The sequence below is a fragment of the Ranitomeya imitator genome, chromosome 7 (genome assembly GCF_032444005.1).
Source record: "Ranitomeya imitator isolate aRanImi1 chromosome 7, aRanImi1.pri, whole genome shotgun sequence".
NCBI lineage: Eukaryota > Metazoa > Chordata > Amphibia > Anura > Dendrobatidae > Ranitomeya > Ranitomeya imitator.
The window spans coordinates 17,026,883-17,049,144 of record NC_091288.1 but is presented as its reverse complement, the minus strand read 5'-3'; the positions used below and the strand labels follow the sequence as shown (position 1 = coordinate 17,049,144).

The window sequence follows — 22,262 nt, the reverse complement described above, 5'->3', positions numbered from 1 at the left end:
TATTGATGCTGCATAGACAGACGGAAGTGACCCTTAGACAATTATGTATAACTAGATGGCAGCCCGATTCTAAAGAATCGGGAGTCTAGAATCCATATATACTTTATTTATTCAAATGTAAGAATAATACAATTAATAAATAATAGTAAGAAAGAACAAAAATAATAGGCAGTATATGGAGAAAACACCAAACAAAAGTTCAAAATTGGTGTGAAAATGTCACTGAACCACTTCACAACTAAATATATATAGTTTTGGTAAATGGTATTATCATTTTTTTGACGAAATTCGGCAGGAGCTTGAAGAGCAACGTCACTGGGCCCGCCTCCACGCAGTAGAAACTTGCTGTGAGGTAAAAATTCAAAAATCACACCAAAATGGCGGGCGGAGTGTGTCACAGTACGGCACGTTTCTGATTGGTCGCTCGCAGCAGGCGGCAACCAATCAGACACTGGACACTGTTGACGTCACTTATCTCCGGACATTAGCTCCGGACATTATCTCCGCACATTAGCTCCGGACATTAGCTCCGGACAGGAAGTTGGCACAAATTGCAGGAAGTAGTATTCTAGGCAATTATATATTAGATATATATACGCGTGAAGTGATAATATGCGTGAAGTGATTATTTATTTATTTTTTTTTATGTCTGGAATGGGGTAAAGGCTGTGATACAAAATTGTTGTGTGTGTATGTGTGTATATATATATCTAATATATAATTGCCTAGAATACTACTTCCTGCAATTTGTGCCAACTTCCGTGGCAATGTCCGGAGCTAATGTCCGGAGCTAATGTCCGGAGCTAATGTCCGGAGCTAATGTCCGGAGCTAATGTCCGGAGCTAATGTCCGGAGCTAATGTCCGGAGCTAATGTCCGGAGCTAATGTCCGGAGCTAATGTCCGGAGCTAATGTCCGGAGCTAATGTCCGGAGCTAATGTCCGGAGCTAATGTCCGGAGCTAATGTCCGGAGCTAATGTCCGGAGCTAATGTCCGGAGCTAATGTCCGGAGCTAATGTCCGGAGCTAATGTCCGGAGCTAATGTCCGGAGCTAATGTCCGGAGCTAATGTCCGGAGCTAATGTCCGGAGCTAATGTCCGGAGCTAATGTCCGGAGCTAATGTCCGGAGCTAATGTCCGGAGCTAATGTCCGGAGCTAATGTCCGGAGCTAATGTCCGGAGCTAATGTCCGGAGCTAATGTCCGGAGCTAATGTCCCGGAGCTAATGTCCGGAGCTAATGTCCGGAGCTAATGTCCGGAGCTAATGTCCGGAGCTAATGTCCGGAGCTAATGTCCGGAGCTAATGTCCGGAGCTAATGTCCGGAGCTAATGTCCGGAGCTAATGTCCGGAGCTAATGTCCGGAGCTAATGTCCGGAGCTAATGTCCGGAGCTAATGTCCGGAGCTAATGTCCGGAGCTAATGTCCGGAGCTAATGTCCGGAGCTAATGTCCGGAGCTAATGTCCGGAGCTAATGTCCGGAGCTAATGTCCGGAGCTAATGTCCGGAGCTAATGTCCGGAGCTAATGTCCGGAGCTAATGTCCGGAGCTAATGTCCGGAGCTAATGTCCGGAGCTAATGTCCGGAGCTAATGTCCGGAGCTAATGTCCGGAGCTAATGTCCGGAGCTAATGTCCGGAGCTAATGTCCGGAGCTAATGTCCGGAGCTAATGTCCGGAGCTAATGTCCGGAGCTAATGTCCGGAGCTAATGTCCGGAGCTAATGTCCGGAGCTAATGTCCGGAGCTAATGTCCGGAGCTAATGTCCGGAGCTAATGTCCGGAGCTAATGTCCGGAGCTAATGTCCGGAGCTAATGTCCGGAGCTAATGTCCGGAGCTAATGTCCGGAGCTAATGTCCGGAGCTAATGTCCGGAGCTAATGTCCGGAGCTAATGTCCGGAGCTAATGTCCGGAGCTAATGTCCGGAGCTAATGTCCGGAGCTAATGTCCGGAGCTAATGTCCGGAGCTAATGTCCGGAGCTAATGTCCGGAGCTAATGTCCGGAGCTAATGTCCGGAGCTAATGTCCGGAGCTAATGTCCGGAGCTAATGTCCGGAGCTAATGTCCGGAGCTAATGTCCGGAGCTAATGTCCGGAGCTAATGTCCGGAGCTAATGTCCGGAGCTAAGTGACGTCAACAGTGTCCAGTGTCTGATTGGTTGCCGCCTGCTGCGAGCGACCAATCAGAAACGTGCCGTACTGTGACACACTCCGCCCGCCATTTTGGTGTGATTTTTGAATTTTTACCTCACAGCAAGTTTCTACTGCGTGGAGGCGGGCCCAGTGACGTTGCTCTTCAAGCTCCTGCCGAATTTCGTCAAAAAAATGATAATACCATTTACCAAAACTATATATATTTAGTTGTGAAGTGGTTCAGTGACATTTTCACACCAATTTTGAACTTTTGTTTCGTGTTTTCTCCATATACTGCCTATTATTTTTGTTCTTTCTTACTATTATTTATTAATTGTATTATTCTTACATTTGAATAAATAAAGTATATATGGATTCTAGACTCCCGATTCTCTAGAATCGGGCTGCCATCTAGTGTGTGTATATATATATATATATATATATATATATATATATATATATATATATATATATATATATATATATATATATATATATATATATATATATATATATATATACACACATATACATATATATACACATATACACACACAACAATTTTGTATCACAGCCTTTACCCCATTCCAGACATAAAAAAAATAAATAATCACTTCACGCATATACAGTATAGATGCGTCCATAACAGTCTGACCTTTCACATTCATTTAATCCATTGGATTAACATAATAAACATTGCCATTTTTTGGTCACTTCATCTCACCCCCTATAAATCCAATGAAAGCAATGAAAACACTATGTACCCCAAAATGGCAATAACACAAATCAAAACTCAAAAAATAATTGTGGCTTGGTGAAGCCATAATTATCCGGACCTGCAAAATTACATTGCCAAGCTATTTTTACCGCACAAAGCGAAAACCTAAGAAAAACAATGGAAGATTTGCCGAGTTTCTCTCCTCACTTGTTTTTTTTTTCCCCATAATGGCAAATCTGAAGCATTTAATGAAATTGTCAGCGAGTCTGAGCCCATGAACAGAACTAAACATAACAGATTTTATTTTAGAATTTACCGATTGCTGCAAATCTACTGTGAGACAAAAGAATAAAACAAAAGCAAACAAAAAAATAAATAAGTTTCGTAACAATCGCCATAAAAAAAAAAAATCCAAAGAATGAGAGGAGTCTGGTAGCAGGGCCAGGGCTCCCGTGTGGTGTGAAATATTAGCCCCGCTGCCATGTGGAAATCAATATTCCCGACAAGTCAATCTGAGGCGCTGTGCGGCAGCTGAGTACACAGGAGCCCCCAACAAAAGGAGCGGGGTAATGTCCCAGATCAGCCAGGAGCTGCCAGCCGCGATTACACGACCTGAAAAGGTCGCACGCGGCAGAGAAGAGGGCGAGACGCTACAGAATAGGGTCACAAGCACGTCACCACAATAGACGCTATAAATGACGGCCCGGGATATGTCACCCTCAGGGTATGTGCACACGTTGAGGTTTTTTCGCGTTTTTTCCCCCGCATTTTCTCACGACAAAAACGCTATAAAAACTCATTAAAAACGCATACATTATGCATCCTATCATTTAGAATGCATTCTGCATGTTTTGTGCACATGATGCGTTTTTTTTCCGCGAAAAAAAAACGCATCGCGGTAAAAAAAAAAAAGCAGCATGTTCATTAATTTTCAGGGTTTTCTGCGTTTTTCCCGCTATTCTATGCATTTGGGAAAAAACGCACAAAAAATGCGAAAAAAAACGCATGCGGATTTCTGGCAGAAATGTCTGGTTTTTGTCAGAAAAATTTCTGCAAGAAATCCTGAACGTGTGCACATACCCTTACTGTTCATAATCTGCGTGATCCCGGCCCTAAAACTCCGCGATCATCGAAAGATCGACCACAAGATAAACGAGAGGACAGGCGCCACCGTCCGAACACTATTTTCTACGTTCACTTCTGCCACTTTACATTTTTGTGCTTTCGTTTTTTCTCCCAAGTGCCAGAACTCATTTTTCCGTCGTCATTGCAGCATAAGGGCTTGGGGTTTTTGTTTTTTAAAGGACAAGTTTCAGTTCCAACAACACCAATCATATTACCTTAAAATTGTGCTGAAAAATAGTTGGCGGGCGATAAAAAAAACAAAAAAAAAAAACATTGTTTTCCCGGTTTCCAGCAAAAGAAAAAAACAAAACAAAAAAAACAATGTTTTGATAAATTTGTTATTTTTTTTAAATTGTGGGAGTGCAGCAATCAAAAAATGTAAATTTGGGCATTTTGATTTTTTTCCCCCTTTTTCCTATAATTTTACATTTTTACTGACGCGGCGATAAAAAAATATATGTTCATTGTTTGCTTTAACTGGTTTAACATGGGGAAACTGGTGGTGGTGGGTGGCAGGGGGATGAGTAAACAATACGTTTTATTTTATTAATTTTTATATTCTCAAATTTATTTATTTTTTTTAACTTTTTTAATTATTCTTATTCTTTTGGACTTTATTTTTCAGGCCCAATAGGAGACCTGAACCAGCGATCGTTTGATCACAAATCACAGTCTCCTTTGAAGTCATTCTTCAGGTCCCCGGCTGCTGGGCATTCCCACCGACACCCTGCGATCACTGGGCGACGAGAGGCCTCAACACACAATCACTGAGGGTGGCACTTAAATGGTTAAATAGCTGTGATCGGGGCGAGCTCGGGTCGGTGCCGTTAGGCAGGTGTCGGCTGTATAACACAACGGGCACCTGCCCCGCCAGGACATCATAACACATCGTGCAAAAGTGAAAAGGCGTTTAAAGGGGGTTGGGGCAGGAGCAATTTTTTGTCTTTAATTCACTTTGTAATATTATGTAATATTATACTGTGGTAAATACCTGCAGCCCCCGAGTAACTGTACGATTATTCTTTCTGGAAATTCATGAATAAATCAATGTAACCGTGAGGCCCTAAACAGTCAGCACTGGGAGCAGCCGCCAGTCATCCGAGACGCGGCCAACTTGCCAACCGAAATCGCCCAGCCATGCAAGTCACTGGAATGTTACATATATACTATTTTATTGATTATGATTGATTGGATTTTTTCATGGCCGCATCCACTTGTAAGCTTATTTATACATTTCCAAGAGGAACAACAGAGGGTCAGTTTTCAGTGTATACAGGCCGACAACAGAAGAACACTGCACACTTTGGCCTGGTGTAAGGGAGGAGAAAAAAAAAGGGGAAAAAGCGGGGGGGGGAAAAAAAAAAAAAGGAAAAGGGCTGTTTACAATGGAAAACAGGAGGTGACCCGATCTGGGACATGTTCACACAATTATTTGGCACCTTTTTATGTGTGGTTACATTACAAACCAAAATCACCAGAATCAAAAAGAAAAAAAAAAAAAAAAGAAAAAAATAAAGAAAGGAGCTTCCAATCTGCTTGCATCATATTAGAAAAAGTATCATCATGTAAATTCTTTGGACCATTTTTCATGAGCAAACATGGGGTTTGTTTCCTTTAGTTTTTGCGGTGGAAAAGTGACAAAATAAAGAAAATGATATAAATAAATACACATGAAGAAAAAAAAAAGCGGATAAAAAAAAGTAACCGGCGAAATCCACATGTTCGAAAACAGCTGAATTATTATTATTATTTTTTTTTTTTTTATTTCGGGGGGGGGGGGGGAGGGGGGACCTTCTGCTTTTTGAAAGATTACAAATAACTGGTCGGACAAGTGAGTCAGCAACCAAAATAATGAGGAATCGTTGGGCAATAAACTTCTCTATCAGAATAATTCAAGGGAAAATGCAAAAGCAGCCAGAGCCAGACAAAGCGCCCAAAGTCACCTGATGGAACTGGTACCGGAATTTACCCAGTGCTGGGGCCGGGGCCACGGGGAAGTTTAAAGCTATGTGCACATGTTGCAGATTAGGCTTAGGAATTTCTGGTGCGGATTCTTCATCTCTTGGCAGAAGACGCACCAGCAGATTTGACACGTTTTTTGTGCGGTTTTGCTGTGGAGGCCAGAATCTGTGCCTTTTTTTGGTATGTGCACACGTTGCAGATTTTTAAACGGATTTCTTCCTTTTTTTTTTTTACCTCTGCAGATTTCTATTATGGAATGGGTGCAGAAACGCAGCAGATCTGCACAAAGAATTGACATGCTCCTTTTTTGAATCTGCTGCGTTTTCCATGTGGATTGTTGCGCACCATTAGCACAACATTTTTTTTTTTTTGCCATTGATTTACTTTGTACTGTAAATCACTTGCAGATCTGCAGCGTTTCTGCGCGGGGAAAGAAGCTGCAAATCTGCAACGTGTGCACATAGCCTTAATGTTATTTAGCAGCTTTTTAAAAATTTTAAAATCTAAAACTAAGCAGCTTGTCTGACAATTCGCATTCCTTAAAAGTGAATACCGTAAGCAGGAGGGAGTGATGATCCGATATCCAGAGTCCGCGGCATCAAAGGATGAACGTTTCCACCGGTGAAGTGTATGGGACTGTAGACCAGCGGGTCTAATCCAGAAAAAGGGAGGTTCATGATATAAATATACCTTATATGTGCGACATTCTAAGGGGCATTGCTAACATGGTTCACTTACATTGTAAGGCAAATTCCAAGTTTGTGAATTAAGCAAAATAACTTCAGGACTGGTTTGATCTGGAGAAACAAGTCTGGTATCATTGTTGTCTTATGAAACAATCTAAAAATGTAAACTTCACGACTTCACATAAATTGCATAAAACTTCTCACTATACCTGTTTTTTCTCCTTCACATCACAAAATGCCACAAATAAATTTTACATTGCCGATTCTTTTCCAATGCAATCATTTTTATACAAGAACTGTGTGGTTTGGGGTCCTCGGGGGCGGGGCTAGAAGCAACAGAGGTGGGATTTATTTTATTTTTTTAGCAAATTTTTCTTATTTAGTAAAGTCTTCATCTACTTATTTTACATATATTAGTTTTTGTTTTTTTTTATTTCTCACTTTTGCAGTAACAGAATACAGCAGGTACTATGCACGGCGGGGCTCCTACACGGCACCTGACAATCACGCGATCACCAGGACTGGAACAGAAAGCAACATTACCGCCAACTACCGCAAACGGTATCCACTGCGCTTGTGGCGTGAATCCGGTGATTAGGAAGACCGGCACCACAGCAAACCCTCTCCACCTGCTCTCTGGAGAGGGCGGCCATGATGTCAGACAAGCCGTTCCCTCTCCGGCAGCTGCAGACTACAATAACGGCCATATCAACGTTTTAGGCCATGTGCAGAAATTTCCTGAGCAAAACTGGACATTTTCTGCAAGAAATCCGCATGCGTTTTTCTCGTGTTTTTTTTGTGCGTTTTTTTGCAGATTTTTCCGGAGGTTCCCAATGCAATAATATAATGGGAAATCCGCAAAAATAATAAACATGCTGTTTTTTTTTTTACCGCGATGCGTTTTTTCGTGGAAAAAAAACACACGTGCACAAAAATTGCAGAATGCATTCTAAATGATGGGATGTATAATGTATGCTTTTTTTTCACGCTTTTATAGCGAAAAATCTGCAACGTGTGCACACAGCCTAAAAGTGCTGGGTGATAAGCGAAAATCAGGAAGTTCACTATACAATGCTATATATATATATATATATATATATATATATATATATATATATATATATATATATATATATATATATATATATATATATATATATATATATATATATAGCATTGTGACTACTCGCTAATCCCGCCCCCTGCACAGTAGCTCCGTCCCCCATTACCACACGAGGCTCCGTCCCCCCACATTACCACACGAGGCTCCGTCCCCCCACATTACCACACGAGGCTCCGTCCCCCCACATTACCACTCGAGGCTCCGCCCCACACATTACCACTCGAGGCTCCGCCCCACACATTACCACACGAGGCTCCGTCCCCACACATTACCACACGAGGCTCCGTCCTCACACATTACCACACGAGGCTCCGCCCACACATTACCACACGAGGCTCCGTCCCCCCACATTACCACACGAGGCTCCGTCCTCACACATTACCACACGAGGCTCCGCCCCCACACATTACCACACGAGGCTCCGTCCCCACACATTACCACACGAGGCTCCGTCCCCACACATTACCACACGAGGCTCCGTCCCCACACATTACCACACGAGGCTCCGTCCCCATACATTACCACACGAGGCTCCGTCCCCATACATTACCACACGAGGCTCCGTCCCCACACATTACCACACGAGGCTCCGTCCTCACACATTACCACACGAGGCTCCGTCCCCACACATTACCACACGAGGCTGCGTCCCCACACATTACCACACAAGGCTCTGCCCCCACATTACCACATGAGGCTCCGCCCCCACATTACCACACGAGGCTCCGTCCCCCCACATTACCACACGCAGCACTTCCTTTCTATGTAATTCAACCACTTCAGCCAAGGTAAACGTACATTTAATTGCATAATCACCAGCAGCGTTAATTAGATATCAATGAGCGTGCCGAGCGTTAGCCGGCTGGAAACAGCTAGTTATGTTATATACTAGCAGTGGGTCCAAAATCTCTGCTCTGTTCAGGATAAACATGGCAGCTCAATTTCCAAAACAGTGCCTCCCATGCCTACAGGATGTGTGCGATATTGCAGGTCCTCATTTACTTTAATGGATCTGAGACGCAAAACAGACGTTTCATGAAAAAAAAAAAAAAAAAAAAATCAGCCATGTTTTTCTAATTCTGAACAACCCTTTTAAGCCTCTGCTTCTGCTCCTAAAATTTCAGATTTTTTGCCAAAAAAAAAAAAAAAAAAGTGTCAGACTACCGTAATTTAGAAGTGGCAGGGCGACAGATTAATCGTGCACACCCTGAGCAGTCAGACAATTGTGTAATTCAGGTCAAACACCCGGAAATATTGTACAAACATAAGAACGGGGCTTTTATGTCGGTTGTACAAAGTATAAAACATGACAGCACAAACAAGTCATCCATCACAATATCTGCTCCGGTGGTTGTACCAGAAGTTCAGAAGAATCCGCCCTGTTGGAACAAGAAATATCACCGCAATCCCTCTCCCTGCAGCGCTTCCCGTCCAGTCTCCTTGAGGCGGTAATGCGGCACAAAATTATGAGTTTTCTGATAAAAATGCTGTAATACTGACCAAAATTACCAACACCGAACTCTCTTGGAAACGATTTAGTCTAGGGCCATATTTCAGAAAAGTGGGTGACAGCCAGAAATGGAGCAGAAAATTCTACTGCAATCCAGTGGATTGAGAAACTTGGGGACCAGTTTGCGGATTTGCAAATAAACTAACAAGGGATCTGCGAAAATCAGCATCAAAAATCAGAACAGAAATTACAAGGATTTCAAACTCTGCAGCGCTGGTCAATTTCCGTGCGGAAAAACTCTGCAGAGTGCAGTGAGATCTGTTGGAATCTGCTGCTGATTCTCTGCAAGAAATTCACAGCATTTTCGTGCCGTGCGGACATACCCTTTTCAGGTTCCCACCGGGCTTATCTCGCATCTTTCACAAGCTACTAAAAAGAAAAATCAATTTTTACAGTGATAAGAAAGATTTGTAATAAAATAGTCAAAGTGATATGTGCAGCCGTGGAGGAAACGCTGTGAATTTTTCCACAGTGGATTACAGGAGGAGTTGCAGATTTGCAACCAAAAATGTGAAAAATTAAAAAAAAAAAATTCCAATGGGTCCTTTCGGCTTCCAAATCTTTGAAGAGGAAAAAAAAAAAAAAAAAAACAGCATCATAAAAACATGAAACCTGCAGCAGTAAATTCCGATGCAGATTTGCAGCGTATTTCACTTTTGGCATTACGTGATGTCAGCACAGAAATTGGCACGCCGCAGACGTTAAATCCGTGGTCCAGAAGATCCGTGCTGTTACTGGACCTCGCAGCAACAATTCGAGCAGGTAAAATCCACAGAAAAAAAAAATAAAAATTGTGGATTTTCCAGACAGTTTTGCACGTGGAAAATCAGCAGCAGCTCACAATGCCAGCCATGCGGATAAGAACCTTTTTTTTTCCACGGAAATTTACTTGTGCAGATTTTTAGATCCACAGAATGTAATTTTTTTTCCTGCAGCAAAACAGTGCAACGTTGCATGAAGAATTTGCTGCAGACTGCGGGCGCATTCAACATACTGATATGTGGGGGATTGTTCTATCCAACGTGGAAGAATAATTGGAAAACAGCCTATATTACCGGCCATTTAAATGGTATCTGAAAGGGTTAAACCGGAAGGAGATTTTCTACAATAAAAGCAGAGCGTGTAATTAAAAGGAGCCAAGCACAAGAGGACGTGTGCGTTACCCCCTATGTCTCCTACCTGGGGGACGGCAGCGGCGCCCGCTCCCCTCTGTGCCCGCAGCGACACCTGTTCCCACCAGGACGAGGCTCAGAATCGCGCCATCTTACGCCTGCAGCTTTCTAAGTGAATTTAATTCCCCACAGAGAGAACTTTCGAGTGTCACGATCCGGAGATTTACAACCTGCAGCGTATGACGCGGCGACTGCTGTGTATTTCCCAATAATAGGCGGCGGCCTCCTGGGAATAATGCAATAAAGGATGTGACAAATTGCTAATGATTAAATAAATAAGGTTTGTCCCTTTAAATTAGGGCAGCGGTAATGTCAGCATCATACAGATTGTAACATCACATGGAAAAATCCCTGCCGGGAGCGATAGGTGGATGTGTCCGTATACATCTAGGAGGAAACCCGTCAGGACCAAGGAAAGCGAAAGATCTACACAATCCATAGGAAAACAGCCATCCAAAAGAGTAAAGTCATACCGCAATAAACACTACAGAGCAAACCAAAAACGTCAGCATTCAACTACAAGAAAAATCCGATCACTAAAGACATGATCACTGCACTCACTATTCTGCTGGTGGAAACACTGTGTGCATACATTACTGATCCTGAGTTACATCCTGTATTATACCCCAGAGCTGCACTCACTATTCTGCTGGTGCAGTCACTGTGTACATACATTACATTACTGATCCTGAGTTACATCCTGTATTATACTCCAGAGCTGCACTCACTATTCTGCTGGTGCAGTCACTGTGTACATACATTACATTACTGATCCTGAGTTACATCCTGTATTATACTCCAGAGCTGCACTCACTATTCTGCTGGTGCAGTCACTGTGTACATACATTACATTACTGATCCTGAGTTACATCCTGTATTATACCCCAGAGCTGCACTCACTATTCTGCTGGTGCAGTCACTGTGTACATACATTACATTACTGATCCTGAGTTACATCCTGTATTATACCCCAGAGCTGCACTCACTATTCTGCTGGTGCAGTCACTGTGTACATACATTACATTACTGATCCTGAGTTACCTCCTGTATTATACTCCAGAGCTGCACTCACTATTCTGCTGGTGCAGTCACTGTGTACATACATTACATTACTGATCCTGAGTTACCTCCTGTATTATACTCCAGAGCTGCACTCACTATTCTGCTGGTGCAGTCACTGTGTACATACATTACATTACTGATCCTGAGTTACATCCTGTATTATACTCCAGAGCGGCACTCACTATTCTGCTGGTGCAGTCACTGTGTACATACATTACTAATCCTGAGTTACATCCTGTATTATACCCCAGAGCTGCACTCACTATTCTGCTGGTGCAGTCACCGTGTACATACATTACATCACTGATCCTGAGTTACATCCTGTATTATACCCCAGAGCTGCACTCACTATTCTGCTGGTGCAGTCGCTGTGTACATACATTACTGATCCTGAGTTACGTCCTGTATTATACTCCAGAGCTGCACTCACTATTCTGCTGGTGCAGTCGCTGTTGTACATACATTCTTCTTATTATTGCATTTGCACTTTTTCTGGTTTTTGGTGCTTTTCACCTTTTTTCTATTAACCTCTTATGTTTACTTTGCGCTCATGCCCCGTCTATTTTATGTGTGTTTCCCAGTTCTCTTTTGTGCAATTGTACTCCAGTTCCGCGCCCTATAATTTCACACAGGCACCTTTTCTTAAGTAGCAAAAAGAAGGCTCCAAGAACTTAGCCAAAAGGTGCATTTTTCATTTTTAACCGCACTACTACTAGTCGACTTTTAAAGTTTTGTGCGGAGTTGTCCTTGAATTACAGGTCAGGAACATAAAACAGAATGTTGCCTTGTTATTCTCCACATGATCATGGAGTTCTAGGACATCCTGTAATCAGGTAATGCAGAACTCTAAATTACTACAATGGAAAACATGAAGACTCACCAGCGTTTCTTTTTAAGAAACCCATAACTACCTGCATCTAAAAGAGCTCCACTCCTGTCCTCAGGTTGTGTCTGGTACTGCAGCTGTACCTCATTTAAAGGGTTTTCCCCATCATAAATGGGTATGGCCAGATAGGGCTGATGAATACGGTACAAGCACTTCTGCAATCTCAAGAACAGCTGTAAATTGGTTAGCATTTTCCTTTGTTTTACAGCTCGTTGCCTTGGAAGCCGACCACCGCTGATAGATAGCAGAACATGTGCAGCGCTTACAAGCTCTTTTCTATTAAGCTTGTAAACACTGTTTTGAAGCAGGCCAGGATCTGTGGAGCGCGCAGTTACCTCCTAATCCAGGCTAGCTTCAGCACAGTGTTTATAAGCTGGAGAGCAGTGGCGGTCGGTCTCCCAGGTAACGAGCTGTAAACAAAAGAAAAGTGTGAATAGCTCAAGAACGGCTGCAAATTTTAACATGCAGTAAATTGCAAAAATACTTGACTTTCCCAGCACTATCCGACGATATCCATCTATGAAAATGGGAAATAACCCTTTTAACTTGACGGAGCAGAGTAGCAAAACCAGACACAATCCTGGGAAACCCCTTTAAGTGCTGCCAAGTGAGAAAATCTAAGATATAATGATTCAATTTAGAACAGAGGCACATAGAAGTATTTACGTCTTTGATGTTTGGGTGGAGACGCATCTCAGGAGATACATACACCTCACTAACCACAGGAGGAGAACATCGCAAAGAAATAAGTGTCGTTTCCACGACCCGACAACCACAGCTTTCCTGTTGCAAACAGTTGTTTTTTAACTCGTTTTCTAACAGATCATATATTTTGTATTTTACACTCATCTGCCACGCTGACATTGTGCATAAAATGTATACTGGGAAGAAAAATCCAAATGTGATGAAATCGAGCAAATAAAGTGAATAAAAATGAATCATTGTGATTTATATTTACACCTTTCATTGTGCAGCAAAAGTGATGTGGAATTCTGATTATATAAAAAGTTAGACTGTGCCGCCAACTTCTGAGATCTGAATTTTTTTTTTTCATTTTCCATACATGTTATTGGAGGTGTTGGGTGCAAATAATTCAATTTTCTGTAAACATCATTAGAGACCAGCGTTCCCATCATACAGACTGAATACGGGCCACAGACCGGCCGCCTGTATACACCTGCTGCGGACGGAAACAGCCGGCTGGACGGTCGGATGCTGCGCAAACACCAGCGGGGTAAAATGAATTCTGCTGGTGCAAGAAAAAAAACCAGCACATCCCATCAGTGTCACAATAGGCTTCACATCAGAGGTGAAAAACAAAAAATATTTTCATTAAAAAAGTTTGCCGACTAGTTTAAAAATAAATAAAATCATATGTGTATTTATGTATATTAATAAAGGTTCTTCAAAGACTACCTCTTGAAGCTCACCAAGAGAATGCCAGAAGGCGGCTACTTTGAAGAACCTAGAATATAAGACATACCGGTATTTTCAGTTGTTTCACACTTTTTTGTTAAGTATATAATTCCAAGTGTTAATTATTAATTATTATTATTATTATTTATTTATATAGCACCATTGATTCCATGGTGCTGTACATGAGAAAGGGGTTACATACAAGTTACAAATATCACATACAGTAAACAAACTAACAATGACGGACTGATACATTAATACATAGTTTTGATGCCTTCAGTGTGAATGTACAATTTTCATAGTCATGACAATACAGAAAAATCTTTAAATGAGAAGGTCTGTACTGTATATACACATACAGACAATTATTTATACACATACATAAATACACACATCCCAATAAGATACACACACACACAAAGAATAATATATATGTGCACACATTCCAATGGATGGATGGATATACATTTCTATCCAGGGAGACGCATGCATACATACGGTATATATTACATTTTTTTTTCCGGTCCATTTAAGTTATTTTTTTTTTACATTACTGGAATGTGTGCATTTATTTACATTAATATGTCTCAACTAAATAAAAAATATTGCGTACACACTTTTTTTTATCCATATGGTTGTCAACTATGGTAATTAAAATAGATCATATATGTTAATGAGTTGACGACCGCCTGCACTGCACATTGGCCCGCCGTCCATACAGGCGGCACACGGACTAATAACAGGCGTCGTTTCAGTCCCCACAAGTGGCGCCGTTATTGGTCACAGTGCATGCGACGTGGGCAACATTGTGAGCGCTGGTTAAACTTGATTTACAGGGTTTGTCTTTTCTTTTCTTTGTTTTTTTTTTTTCAGCAGACTATTAAAACCTGTTTTATCCGACCATTTAAGCCTGTGGACTTCTTAAAGCAAGAAGTATCTGGTGGACTCTGGTGTCTGGTGGTAAAGTCTATGGGACGAGCTGCAGCGCACGCATCATCATCATCAGTCTCAGACGAGTGGAGCTGGGACCACGGAGCCCGTGCACAGGTAGAAGAGGCGATCTTGGCACGACTCTTATCCTCCGCTTTATCTATAGAACAGGCGAGGATGTGCGGATTGCTGGGGTCCAACCACTGGGAACCCATCGATCGCACGGATCTCAGCATGGCCCTAAGTGAATACAGTGGCGCCCCGGCAAGCGCACCGCCACTTTATCTGCTCTTTACGGGACTACCGGAAAAGGTGGAGCGTCATACTTGGCCAAAATGTCTCTACAGGGTGGGGGGAGGGAGAGATGGATCACAAATATTGCACAATTTTAAGCGCTTCTCTCTATAGACTTTCAAGCTAGGGAAAAAAAAAACCCCACTATGCTGGAAACCCCCCTTGGGGCTTGTTCACGCGCATCATTAGACAGTACCTGCAAAGTGAATGAGATTTCTGACATCTCGTACTAATTATTCTTTTTTCCTTGTGGTTTTTAGCTATTAATGCATTTTTTTCAGGTCTGGGACACATCCATTCTTTCAGCTTTTTCCACCCATTCTAATGAACGGAAAAAAGCAAGTGAAAAACTATCAAAAATGTAGCAATTTTATGCAATTTTCCTGCAGAAAAATCTGCTACAAATACACGTGTGCACAAACCTACGTGTAAGCTCCCAGGTGGAGAAACATTGCATTTTGGAAGCTTTTTATGCAAATTAATTGCTGCTTTTTACAGCATCAGCAAAGGCTAAGTGCACACGTATTCTTGAGGTCAGCGGATTTTCCGCAGCAGATTTGAGAAATCCGCAGGTAAAAGGCACTGCGTTTTAGCTGCAGATTTACCGCAGATTTTGTGCGGATTCCTATAGAGGAGCAGGTGTAAACAGCTGCGGAATCCGCACAAAGAAGTGACATGCTGCGGAATGTAAACTGCAGCGTTTCCGTGCGTCTTTTTCCGCAGCATGGGCACAGCGGTTTTTGTTTTCCATAGGTTTACATGGTACTTTAGGGTATGTGCACACATTGCGGATTCTCTGTGGATCTGCAGCGTTTTTTGAGGTGCAGAAACGCTGCAGATCCGCAATTGATTTACAGTACAATGTGAATCAATGAGAAAAAAATGCTGTGCACTTTTTGCGGAAATTCCGCTGCGAAAACGCTGCAGTTTAAAAGAAGTAGCATGTCACTTTTTTGTCAATCTGCAGCGTTTTTGTACCCAATCCATTATAGAAAACCGCAGGGGTAAATAACGCAGCAAATCCGCAAGAAAACCGCAGCAAAAACGCACAAAAAACGCTGCGGAACCGCACAAAAAACGCGACAAATCCGCAGGTGCGTTTTCTGCCAGGAGAGGCAGAATCCGCACCAGAAATACCTAAGCCTAATCCACAAGGTGTGCACATAGCCTTAAGCTCATGGAAAACTGCTGCAGATCCGCAGCAAAATCCGCAATGTGTGCACAGAGCCTAAGAGCGCACGGTGGCGCAGTGGTTAGCTCGACAGTCTGGAGTCCTGGGTTCAAACCCCACCAAGGACAACATCTGCAAAGAGTTTGTATGTTCTCTCAGTGTTTGCGTGGGTTTCCTCCGGGTTCTCCGGTTTCCTCCCACATTCCAAAGACATACTGATAGGGAATTTACATTGTGAGCCCCAACGGGGACAGCGATGATAATGTGTGTAAAGCGCTGCGGAATATGTTAGCGCTATATAAAAATAAAGATTATTATTATTATTATTATTATTATTAAGAGATTTCAGAAATGTCGTGAACACACTTCTCTGACTGAAATGGAAAACTGCGTTTTTTAAATCTGCAGCGGGTGAATTTTCAGTTTTTTCACCCCGAAAAAATAATATAGAGTGCAAATACGCTACAAAAAAACGCTGCTAACTTTACAAAAACATGTACTGGAGACAAATGACAATCTGCACAAAAAGGCAGCAGAAATGTAGAAAAACTGGATGTTTGTAAGCAGCTTCTTTACTTAGAAGAGAACAGGTTTTGCCTGCAGAAAAAATGCAACATGTGAACATAGCCTAAATGTTGCAGTTTTTCAAATTATTTTTTTTTTTTGGGGGGGGGGGGGGAGGACTGTGTTTAGACCATATACACAAAGAAGAAAATAGATTGTTTTCTAGTGGAAACCACTTCAGGAAAAGCTACTTCTTTGGGAGTTTTTGGAAGTGAGTTTTCGTTTCCTGAAGCTTCTTTTCAGCCTTCTGATTTCAAGACCCCGTTCAACCAGGGGATTTTCGGTGCGTTTTTTTATGGGGCGATAAAAAAAAATGAATATATTTTTACAAAGTGGAGAATCCCTGCAGAGTTACTAAACACTGAAATCTGCAACAAAAACCATCTAAAAAAAAAAAAAAAAGGGGGGGATACTTGCTGCAGGAACCAGAGCGGACGGCTGTGGGGTATTCTGGGGAAAGCACTTAAGGGGGGAAAAACGCAGCGGTTTTGCCAGTAGGAACACGACCTAAGTTATATGAAAAAAAAAAAAACAACAATTTGATCCAAGATCATCTGACGAATGTCGCCGTGCAATCAGCAACAACAAATAGCAAAATGTAACAGAAATAGAAACCCACAGACGCCCCAAGGATGAACATCCTCACGAGACGCCGGGCGCGCCACCATCGGGAGAGCCATGAATAGTCCGGGACCCCCAGAAGACGGGCGACGTCCATCACACACATACAGAATGTCCTGAGGATCAGACCCCACAATCAGGGAAAATTCACACTCGCATGTAGATTTTGCACCAGGTTTTTCACCCCAACTCAGCGCCTAAACTGAGAAATCTCTGGGCCGTGGGGTCCACAATCATTCACCCGGACCCCTGCAGATACCCGCCTGCAACATGAAGGTCCTGACCCCGCAGCACGTGCATCGGTAGCATGGAGGGGGTGACGGCAGGTGTGGGGTCAGGGGCGGTATAATTAGGCATGAGGCAGGTGGGGGGCTCCGTGCAGGGAGAGGGGATTGGTTTTATATGCAGGAGGGTCACAGTAGTGGGTGAAGGTGTGGGAGTCAGAGGATGGGATGCGGCATGATATGGGGGGCTGCACTGGCTGGGGGTAGTGTGCAGTGTAACGGAGAAATGGTGGGAGCTGCACAGTGTCAGGGACAGGAGTGGATTACAGGCCAGCGTGCAGGGCGGCGGTGTGATGTGCAGTGACAAGGAGTAAAGCAAGCATGATATGTGTGGGCAGTGTGCCATGGGGGGGCTGCACCGGGTATGTGGGCAGTGTGCCATGGGGGGGCTGCACCGGGTATGTGGGCAGTGTGCTATGGGGGGGGGCTGCACCGGGTATGTGGGCAGTGTGCCATGGGGGGGCTGCACCGGGTATGTGGGCAGTGTGCCATGGGGGGGCTGCACCGGGTATGTGGGCAGTGTGCTATGGGGGGGGGGGCTGCACCGGGCATGTGGGCAGTGTGCCATGGGGGGGCTGCACCGGGCATGTGGGCAGTGTGCTATGGGGGGGGGCTGCACCGGGTATGTGGGCAGTGTGCCATGGGGGGGCTGCACCGGGTATGTGGGCAGTGTGCCATGGGGGGGCTGCACCGGGTATGTGGGCAGTGTGCCATGGGGGGGCTGCACCGGGTATGTGGGCAGTGTGCCATGGGGGGGCTGCACCGGGTATGTGGGCAGTGTGCCATGGGGGGGGGCTGCACCGGGTATGTGGGCAGTGTGCCATGGGGGGGCTGCACCGGGTATGTGGGCAGTGTGCTATGGAGGGGGCTGCACCGGGTATGTGGGCAGTGTGCTATGGGGGGACTGCAGCGGGTAAGTGGGCAGTGTGCTATGGGGGGACTGCACCGGGTAAGTGGGCAGTGTGCTATGGGGGGCTGCACCGGGTAAATGGGCAGTGTGCTATGGGGGGGCTGCACCGGGTATGTGGGCAGTGTGCTATGGGGGCTGCACCGGGTATGTGGGCAGTGTGCTATGGGGGGGGGGGGCTGCACCGGGTATGTGGGCAGCGTGCTATGGGGGGGGGCTGCACCGGGTATGTGGGCAGTGTGCCATGGGGGCTGCATCGGGTATGTGGGCAGTGTGCTATGGGGGCTGCACCGGGTATGTGGGCAGTGTGCTATGGGGGGGGGGGCTGCACCGGGTAAATGGGCAGTGTGCTATGGGGGCTGCACTGGGTATGTGGGCAGTGTGCTATGGGGGCTGCATCGGGTATGTGGAGAGTGTGCTATGGGGGCTGCATCGGGTATGTGGGCAGTGTGCTATGGGGGCTGCACCGGGTATGTGGGCAGTGTGCTATGGGGGCTGCACCGGGTATGTGGGCAGTGTGCTATGGGGGGGGGGCTGCACCGGTTATGTGGGCAGTGTGCTATGGGGGGGGGGGGGGGCTGCACCGGGTATGTGGGCAGCGTGCTATGGGGGGGGGCTGCACCGGGTATGTGGGCAGTGTGCTATGGGGGGGGGGGGGGCTGCACCGGGTATGTGGGCAGCGTGCTATGGGGGGGGGCTGCACCGGGTATGTGGGCAGTGTGCCATGGGGGCTGCACCGGGTATGTGGGCAGTGTGCTATGGGGGGGGGCTGCACCGGTTATGTGGGCAGTGTGCTATGGGGGGGGGGGCTGCACCGGGTATGTGGGCAGCGTGCTATGGGGGGGGGGCTGCACCGGGTATGTGGGCAGTGTGCCATGGGGGCTGCACCGGGTATGTGGGCAGTGTGCTATGGGGGCTGCACCGGGTATGTGGGCAGTGTGCTATGGGGGCTGCACCGGGTATGTGGGCAGTGTGCTATGGGGGCTGCACTGGGTATGTGGGCAGTGTGCTATGGGGGGGGGGCTGCACCGGGTATGTGGGCAGTGTGCTATGGGGGGGGGGGCTGCACTGGGTAAATGGGCAGTGTGCTATGGGGGCTGCACTGGGTATGTGGGCAGTGTGCTATGGGGGCTGCATCGGGTATGTGGGCAGTGTGCTATGGGGGCTGCACCGGGTATGTGGGCAGTGTGCTATGGGGGCTGCACCGGGTATGTGGGCAGTGTGCTATGGGGGCTGCACCGGGTATGTGGGCAGTGTGCTATGGGGGGGGGGCTGCACCGGTTATGTGGGCAGTGTGCTATGGGGGGGGGGGCTGCACTGGGTAAATGGGCAGTGTGCTATGGGGGCTGCACCGGGTATGTGGGCAGTGCTGTGTGCAGTGTGATGAGGGTGATGTGGGCAGTGTGCTGTGTGCAGTGTGATGTGGGCAGTGTGCTGTGTGATGAGGGTGATGTGGGCAGTGTGCTGTGTGCAGTGTGATGTGGGCAGTGTGCTGTGTGCAGTGTGATGTGGGCAGTGTGCTGTGTGCAGTGTGATGTGGGCAGTGTGCTGTGTGCAGTGTGATGTGGGCAGTGTGCTGTGTGCAGAGGGTGATGTGGGCAGTGTGCTGTGTGCAGTGTGATGAGGGTGATGTGGGCAGTGTGATGTGGGCAGTGTGATGTGGGCAGTGTGATATGGGCAGTGTGATGTGTGCAGTGTGATGTGGGCAGTGTGCTGTGTGATGAGGGTGATGTGGGCAGTGTGATGTGGGCAGTGTGATGTGGGCAGTGTGATGTGTGATGAGGGTGATGTGGGCAGTGTGATGTGGGCAGTGTGATGTGGGCAGTGTGATGTGGGCAGTGTGATGTGGGCAGTGTGATGTGGGCAGTGTGATGTGGGCAGTGTGCTGTGTGCAGTGTGATGTGGGCAGTGTGATATGGGCAGTGTGATGTGTGCAGTGTGATGTGGGCAGTGTGCTGTGTGATGAGGGTGATGTGGGCAGTGTGATGTGGGCAGTGTGATGTGGGCAGTGTGATGTGTGCAGTGTGATGTGGGCAGTGTGCTGTGTGATGAGGGTGATGTGGGCAGTGTGATGTGTGCAGTGTGATGTGGGCAGTGTGCTGTGTGATGAGGGTGATGTGGGCAGTGTGATGTGGGCAGTGTGATGTGGGCAGTGTGATGTGGGCAGTGTGCTGTGTGCAGTGTGATGTGGGCAGTGTGCTGTGTGATGAGGGTGATGTGGGCAGTGTGCTGTGTGATGAGGGTGATGTGGGCAGTGTGCTGTGTGATGAGGGTGATGTGGGCAGTGTGATGAGGGTGATGTGGGCAGTGTGATGTGGGCAGTGTGCTGTGTGCAGTGTGATGTGGGCAGTGTGCTGTGTGCAGTGTGATGTGGGCAGTGTGCTGTGTGCAGTGTGATGAGGGTGATGTGGGCAGTGTGATGTGTGCAGTGTGATGTGTGCAGTGTGATATGGGCAGTGTGATGTGTGCAGTGTGATGTGGGCAGTGTGCTGTGTGATGAGGGTGATGTGGGCAGTGTGCTGTGTGATGTGGGCAGTGCAGGCCAGTGTGCCGGGTGACAGCGGGCACAGGACGCCGCAGGGTCAGTGATGCTCTCGGCCCGGTGTGCCCGGCTCTCCGGTGTAGGGTGGCGCTCCTGTGCGGGCAGCCGTCTGTGCCGGGTTGTTACCTGCTGCTCGCTGGCACGTCAGGGCGATATTGTCGCATCCTCAACCTGCAGGACGAGCTCCTCTCCGGGCTGCAGCGATCACGATCCGTAGTGGACGTCGCCTCCATGGCCCATCGGTCCGGAGCCGAACAATCCCCGACAACAGAGCGACCACCGCCACCCTGCGTCCTCATACCCTGCACAGCGCTAGGGCGAGCGAGGGCGGGACCAACGCACCTCACACCAGTGTGAGAGCGAACCAAGAGCACACAAGAGGGGCGGACACAACAACACAACGCGCTGAAGTGCGGGCAGAGTAGCAGGAGCACGTCCGTCCGCCCCTACTAACACAGCTAGATGGTAGACTCTGACAGACAGATTGACAGAAGGAATAGCCAATGACAACTAAAGTCAGCGGGATTGTAGCCAATTGCAGCAGTGTGGGCGGGGCCCGCCGCTGGTTGTAGTCTGGCTTTGTGAAGCTCAGCTCATTCAATGTGTGAAGGACAGACGGGCATGTAGTGTGTTCCTGGCGCATGGAGGCGGCCGTAGAGACGCTGCCTGGATACATCTACCGTCCAGTCAGATTTATATAATGTAGGTTGTATGAAAGTACGAAGCTAAATGGCTTGTGAGTAAGAATAATGTGTGCTTTACACTGTGACTGGGCCACATATAGGCCTGGCCCTATCTGTACCCTCAATTACGGCAGAAGATAGAGCTGTAAGAGACCTTGGTTACTAGGGAAGTGCTTCCATAGGAACAGCTGTCACACATGGCTCAACTGGTTGCTAGGGAAGTGCTTCCATAGTAACGGCTGTTATACATGGTTCAGTTGCTAGGGAAGTGCTACTATTATTATTATTTATTTATATAGCACCATTGATTCCATGGTGCTGTACATGAGTACTACTATAGTAACAACTGTCCTACATGGTTTAGCTGGTTGCTAGGGAAGTGCTTCTAGAGGAACAACTGTCATGCATGGCTCAACTGGTTGCTAGGCAAGTAGTTCTATAGTAACAGCTGTCATGCATGGCTCGGCTGGTTGCTAGGGA

General features: G+C 46.1%; 1 protein-coding gene across 1 annotated transcript in view; it reads right to left on the bottom strand.

The window, feature by feature from the left end:
• The window catches only part of MGAT5 (alpha-1,6-mannosylglycoprotein 6-beta-N-acetylglucosaminyltransferase), a 74,466-nt gene extending 53,048 nt beyond the window's left edge, over positions 1-21,418 (bottom strand). The window contains exon 1 of the mRNA XM_069732838.1: positions 21,226-21,418. The gene's annotated coding sequence lies outside the window, so the exon portion shown is untranslated. The remainder of the gene's footprint in view (positions 1-21,225) is intronic.
• Positions 21,419-22,262: the final 844 nt, after the last annotated feature.